This window comes from Chiloscyllium plagiosum, unplaced genomic scaffold, assembly GCF_037043375.1.
Source record: "Chiloscyllium plagiosum isolate Xiang-an unplaced genomic scaffold, Cpla_swu_hap1 HiC_scaffold_21, whole genome shotgun sequence".
NCBI lineage: Eukaryota > Metazoa > Chordata > Chondrichthyes > Orectolobiformes > Hemiscylliidae > Chiloscyllium > Chiloscyllium plagiosum.
Window position 1 is genome coordinate 88843795 of NW_028270159.1, and position 7631 is coordinate 88851425.

A 7631-nucleotide genomic window follows, 5' to 3' on the forward strand; every position below is an offset into this window, starting at 1 on the left:
GCACAAAACACTATATAGGACAAACAGGAAGACAGCTAACAATCCGCATACATGAACATCAACTAGCCACGAAACGATACAACCAGCTATCCTTAGTAGCGACACACGCAGGCAACCAGCAACATGAATTCGACTGGCACAACACTACTATCATAGGGCAAGCCAGACAGAGAACAGCCAGGGAATTCCTCGAGGCATGGCATTCATCCACAAACTCCATCAACAAACACATCGATCTTGTCCCAATATACCAACCACTACAGCGGACAGCTAAAACTGACAACCGGAAGCGGCAGGGACAGACCACTATAAACAGCGGAGGAAACATCAAAGAAGCGCTTCGCAGGAGGCTCCCAAGCACTGATGATGTCGCCTGGCCAGGAGACGAAACGTTTGCAACAATAATTTCCAGTTCGACGAACAGAACCACAACAACGAGCACCCGAGCTACAAATCTTCGCACGAACTTTGAACTCTGCAGTATTTCTAATATCTCTTCCTTGTGAACCTCAATCTCTTCTAGTCTAGACGCAAGTATCTCTATACCTTCCTCGCCAACATTTTCAATAGCGAATACTGTCGAAAAATATTTATTTAGTGCTTCCCCTATCTCCTCTGACTCCACACACACTTCCCACTATTATCCTTGATTGTCCCAAATTTAACTCTCGTCATTCTTTCTTTGCTGGCATACCTATGGAAAGCCTTCGGGTTAACCCTGAACCTATCTGCCAACAACTTCTCATGTCTCCTCCTGGCTCTTCTCAGCTCTCTTTATAGGTCTTTCCTGATATCGTTGGAACCCTCGAGCGCTCTAACTGAGTTTTCACATTTTATCCTAACATAAGACTTCTTGGTCTTCTTGACCAGGGATTCCACTTCCTTAGTAAACCACGGCTCACGCGTTCTATATCTTCCTCTCTGCCTGACAGGTACATACTTACCTAGGACACGCAGGAGCTTTTCCTTGAATAAGCTCCACATTTTAATGCGCTCACCCCCCGCAGTTTCCAACCACATTCTACGCTTCCCAAATCTTACCTCGATACATCGTAATTTCCCTTCCACCAGCTGAACCTTTTGCTCCGTGGAGTACACCTATCCCTTTCAATCACGAAAGTAAACCTGAGAGAAGTGTGATCGCTGTCTCCAAACTGCTCACCTACTTCCGAATCTAAAACCTGGCCAGGCTCGTTACCCAGTACTAAATCGAAGGTGGCTTCGTCCCTTGAAGGCATGTCTACATACTGAGTCAGGAGGCCCTCCTGCACACACTGGGCAAAAACTGACCCATCTATAGTACTCGTACTGTCGTGATCCCAGTCAATATTTGGATTTTTTCTTGAGTGTTCCAGAGTTTTTCATTGTCCCAGAGTCCAGATGAAGTTTGTATTCCTCACGTACGTGAGCGAGAATTCTTTCAATGTCTCAGATCAGTTCCTGTCCCGAGAACATCAGAGTCAATGTCCCGTCCTCTACTCGGTCCGACAGTTCACACTTCTTCATCCTCCTCTGATTCCATTTCCCAAAGAGTTTCTCAAGATTTCCAAAGCTGCAGCCTAAATTATATGGTTTGCTTCTTAAACATTTTTCCAACTGCCAACTGAAAATATTTTCACAGTATCTCTTCACAATCCTCTGGCTTGCAACATATCCAGGGAGAAGAAGTCCCGTTTGGTGGAGAGATTCCCGAGGCTGGTGAGTTTCACTTTGGAACAAAGATGGTTAAGTGGCAATTTCCTGCGGTTGTTTGTAATGACCGGAGAGGGAGCGGTGGGGAATGAGCACTTTGACGAGCAGGAGGAAGTGTTGCCACTGACCCGAGTCAGAGAACAGAGGACATGGAATCTAATGAAAAGCAGCACTTCTGCTTAGGACGTTCAATAAAAACTGCAGAAACCCGATGTATCGAGCAATGTATCTGGAAAGAGAAACAGAGATAATGATTTAAATATGGAACGTTTCTGATCAAGAACTCGAGTTTCCCAAGTCTAATCAAATTATTGGCATGGTTTGCAAAATTGGTTTTCTGAACTTTGAGCGAAAATTATTCCAGCAGGAGAGCATTCGTACGTAGTCAGCAGGATTCGAACCTACGTGGGGCAACCCCAATGCATTTCTAATCCATCGCCTTAACCATTCGGCCATGACTACCGACAGCTAAGGAGGGTTGAGCATTGACCAAATCAGCCGTGATCTCATTGAAAGCTACCGTTGACTTGAGTGAAATGCTTCCATCTCGTTTCATACCTTTGCTGTCATTTGTAAGGTGCGAGACACCAATGTAAAAGAAGAAAAGCACAAAGGTAGGAAAAGATATTTGCAGCCAAACTGAGTCAAAATTATTTATTGAAAGGAAAATCACACTTGGCAATTTGCTAGATCTCTTTGCGAACATGACCTGCAGAGGCAAGCAAGGGAGCTATTGGTCTGAGTATTCTTGGACCTGAAGCAAACAAATAGTGACATATTTATTTCTTTTTCTGGCGAACGAAATGTTCTTTCCTGATGGTTACAATGAAGGAGATGGTTCCCAATAAAAGACAAACATTAAGTCGCATCTCGATATATTTCAATGTGACACGATTCATTTTCAGTCCCTAATTACCCCAGAGATGGAGGGGGTGATTTACTTTTCTTCACTCTTCAAATCCTCAGCGTGGAGGTACAGACATGAAACCGCTAGAGATGGAGTACTTGAATTGGGAACCAGCGACACTGAAGGAACGATGTAAAAGTGAGGACTGTGGATGCTGGAAACCTGCTGTGCTTTTCCAGCATCAGAGTGATGCTGGAAAAGCACAGCAGGTCAGGTAGCATCCGATGAGCAGGAAAGTCGACGTTTCTGTTGCCAGTCTTGCTGCGTTCCGCAAACAATTTTCATTTTTGGCTCAGATTTCCAGCTACTGCAGCTATTTGTTTTATGTTAACCTTCATAATGTTTTGGACAAAACCAATGACCTGCCAGCATCGGAAAATCGGCAGAAGTACTGGTACACCGATACGTTTGCTGAACAATACAACCATTCCTTGAGCGGGAATACGATCCGGGCCACGGTGCTGAGAGTACCGAATCCTCACAAGTAAATCCTCACACGAACATTTTCGTTGCAGATTATTTTCAACTTGTCTTCGAAGATTTACAAAGTGGGGAAAGGCCATTCCGCCCTTTGTGCTTTGCGGCTAATCAGAGAGCCATCTATTCTAGTCGCAGTTTCCAACTTTGGCCCAAAGTTTGGTCATGGTGTCATGCAGAAACTCAGTGAGTTCACTCAGACATTTTTGTGTGTGCAGAATGATTTGCCACATTTAAGGCAAATTCAATGGCATCCCGAATGGGTATATACACAGGAAGCGTTCGGAGAGATAAGGAACACATTTTGGCAAACATGGTTCAATTAATTTCGGTTATCCGTTCAGCAGGGACATGTTCGATAGTAGGGTATTTTTCCGTGCTCGGCTTTGTTGATGTGCTCCCGCAGCTGACACCAGTTTTAATGGACCATTTGCAAAAAGTGCACTCTGTTTGTTAGGCAGTAAACGCGTTTGCCTTTCTTTCTGGAGGGTGGATGGGACGAGTTGACCCAGCGATGAGGGTCTTTCCGGACTTTTGCTGCCAATGACCATTCGTTTGGCATCTTCCCAACTTTGCCATCAAAGAGTTTGGCTGAAGAATAATACCGCACAGATAATGTTACCCCCCTCAGCTCTCCAACGAATCCAGAAACTGACAGCTCTCAATGTGGAACAGAAGCAAAACAGAAAGGGTGGACCATTGGCAGACATACCGAAGCATGCATGCTGCCTTTGTTACAGTGCAATCCGATTATGTCATGAACTGCTCAGAGAAACGGCAGCGAGGCAATTCAGGACATACTGGAGATTTAGTGCATTGCCAAGTCACAGAAAGTGCCCAACAAACATAAAACAAAACGGAACAGCAATAATCCATGAAACATGAAGTTTACCAATTGCACCCGTGATGAAATTAGGTCAACAATGCGCTGATGACTACATCTGATCGAGAGGACCAATCGCCACCCCCCTTCACCAGGACAGTAATGAAGGAAATGAGAGAAATACAAAAAACATTTCTCATCGCGATTGCCAACCTTTGCGCCACTGCAACAACAAAAACGGCGAGCAGATACAATGCAGAATCTGGTTTCGTATCAGCAATGAAATAGTAATATCCATTCACTTTCAGTGAAAACGGTGAACAAAGGAAATTGTCTGAAATATGAATACCCAGCGCAGGCTGCTTGGTTCCCCGATTATACTGCTGCACAGACTTTCATATTCAAAGGTATCTTTCAAAGAGAGTGTTTGTGGCTGTCCATATGACAATGGAAATTGTTGCCCTCGCTCTCACTGTCATTATTGATCGTGTTGGGTTTGGCATCCTCACCTTGCACGCGGGAGTTCAGTGTACAATTCTCTGCTGTGAAAAATCGGAGTGCTTTGGAGCAGAAAGATACGAAGCTCATGTGCTTCATGGAGATGTTGCAGGAATGTTTTGCGGTGCTGGGAAGTGGGATCCTCACAGTTCTGGGTAACATCCTCAGGGTTGCAGAGCCTGTTGTGAAGCCTCCTGTCCTGTGGCGTTTGGAATTGATTTAGTTTCATTGCCGCTGGGTCCAGTTGTTGGTGTTGCAGATTGGATTCTGATCAATGTGTTTATTGATGGAATCCATGGATGGGTGCCCTGCTTCTAGAAAATCTCTGGCTGCCTTCTGATTGCCATGTTCTATTACTGTTGTGCTGCTCTCGAGGATGCTTTCTGTCTGTACGTATAGCTACTCGGGACAGCTGGCCGTGGCAATTACTGACGGCCACACAAATTCTTTGCCAGAAATATGTATCCCACAACTGCATTCCCAGATGTCTGGCACACTAAATTGTCAACTAGGATATGCCATAAAGCAATTGAAACACCCATGCTTCCCTTTTTTAAAATAAATTTCTGGAAACTGATAGCCAGACTCCTCTGAACACACGGATTAGGACAGCACATAAACCAAAAGCCTCGCTGAGGGAAAGCTCACCAGAAAACAATATCCAATGCCCACCTTGTGCAGGACAAATGTGGTTGTCAAGATTCCACGCAGGGACTGCACGAAACACTATATCGGAGAAACAGTCAGACAAATAGCGAGCTGCAATCATGAACTTCAGCCAGCCTGTATACGCCACGGGCAGATGTTCTTGTAGTTGTATGTAGGGCATTGAGTGTTTCTGATTCAGGGGCTTGGACCGTCTGCAGCACTGGTTAATTCCTTGTGTTGTAACTACTATTGGAACATATGTAAAACTCGATTGCTCATTGAGATGTACATTCAAAATATTGGCCGAGAGAAGTATTTTGGTGGTTTTTCTGGTGCTGTTCCTGTCATGCCCTCAGGAACTGGACTTATTGTGTGCTTCCTGACGGTTCGGGGCATGCTTCCGTGATCGTATTTTGGGCAGAAACCTGCGTTTTAGCTTCAAAAGTGTGCGTTGGCAAACCTGGTACACCTCCCTGTATTTTGTTATCTCTTATTGTGTGCAATTGCAACACGGCAAATTATTAATTTATATTGGAAGGTGACAAACGGAGGCGTGTGAAATGCCAAGGTATTAGTGACATTTATCAATTGATTGCATATTACTTTTATTCAGGAGATAAGGATGTAAAACGTGTTTGTGTAGAAATGAGGACCAGTGAGGAAAGAAGTCATCTGCAGGTGGAGTTTACAAGTGCACTCGCAGTAACCACTACGTACAAGAAAAAAAAACTACATGTGAGTGATAAAATATGGCAATGGTTACGGGTGATCTTAGTTTCCCATCTCCCACTCACGGTTCAATGGTAAAAAAAAGTTTGGATGACAATAATCAATAAATCATATCGGTCCCAGAGAACAACGCAAGCCATATTTTGGTCATCGATTAGTTTACAGCTGACTTAGTATCTGTCTTTTCTTGGAAACCATCTCCTTTGTTGTGACCATCAGGAAAAATAAAGAAAATGAAGATTACGTCACTACTCTTTGTTTGTTTCATGCCCAAGTACAATCAGACGACCTGGATCAACTCTGCTAGTCATGCTAGCAAAGAAATCTGGAAACATGCCAAGTGTGATTTTTCGCTCAATAAATAATTTTGATTCAGTTTGACTGAAACCACCTCTCCCTAAAGTAGTGCTTTTCTTCTTTTAAAATGGTGTCCGGTATCTTCCAAATGACGGCAAAGATATGAGAGCAGATGGAAGCAATTTAGCCTATCAAGTCTGCGACAACATTCAATGAGATCATGGCTGAGTTGGTTAATTCTCAACCCCCGTTTTTATCCTCACCTCCGTGATGCTCCATGTCTGTCTATCACAGCCTTGAATACACCTCGCCTTCACAGCCCTCTGTTCTTGGGAAACCCACAGATTTGCTACCCTCCCAAAGAGTGAATATCCCCCTTATCATTTTCTTAAATGTTTGATCCCTTCAGCTGTGAGAACGCACTCTCGTCCCAATTTCTCGGGGGTGTACATCAGAGCAGAATAAGTCCCTGAAGGTAGGTCTGCACTCTCCAGTGCCGCTCCGTGTATTTGAAACATTTTTAGATTTTGACCTCTGATTAAAAATAGTAGACCTAATTGGCACATCAGATTTGCCAGTGGTGAATTTTTTCAAGAAGAGTTCAATGAGAGTAATTCTACTGGCAGTGAATAGGGCTAGACAAATTAGATTACTGACAGTGGGGAAACAGGCCCTTCGGGCCAACAAGTCCACACCGCCGCGCCGAAACACAACCCACCCATACCCCTACATTTATCCCTTACTTAACACTACGGGCAATTTAGCATGGCCAATTCGCCTGACCTGACCTGCATATCTTTGGACTGTGGGAGGAAACCGGAGCACGCGGAGGAAACACACACAGACACGGGGAGAGCGTGCAAACTCCACACAGTCAGTCGCCTGAGGCGGCAATTGAACACGGGTCTCTGGCGCTGTCAGCCAGCAGTGTTAACCACTGTGCCACCGTGCCGCCCTAATGCAAGGACATTTTTCTTTCGCGATCCAGTGCTGTGTTTATTCACCTCTCTGCGCATGAAAATGGATCCTACCCATCCACTTTATCTCTCATCAATATGTGTGCAATTCAAATTGATGCGGCCATGACGACACGCGCGCAATGCTGTCTTAGTATGTCTTATGTAATGGAAAGTTCCAACCTGAAACATCAGTATTCGCTGTCAGACTCTCTTGCTTTCGAAAGGAGGAGGATGCTGAGGTGCCAAGAAAAGCCAAATCCTGGTGTTTCAGGTTGGAACTTTCCATTACATAAGATATATTAAGACTGCATTGCACCATGTAGTCATGGCCGCGTGATACAGGTGATGGATTACAAATCCATTGGGGCTTCCCTCCGCAGGTTCGAATTCTGCTGGTTCAGTTTTCAGTGATGTCATGCAGGACGAGTTTTCACTCACAGTTCAGAAATCTCGTCTCAACAAACAAGACCAGTCAGTTGATTAGACTTAGCAAACTCAAGTTATTAATCAAAAATGCAACACACTTATCTCCAATGCAAAATATTATCTCCATTTCTCTTTTCAAAGTTACTGCCAGACCCATCGAGATTTTGCAGTATTC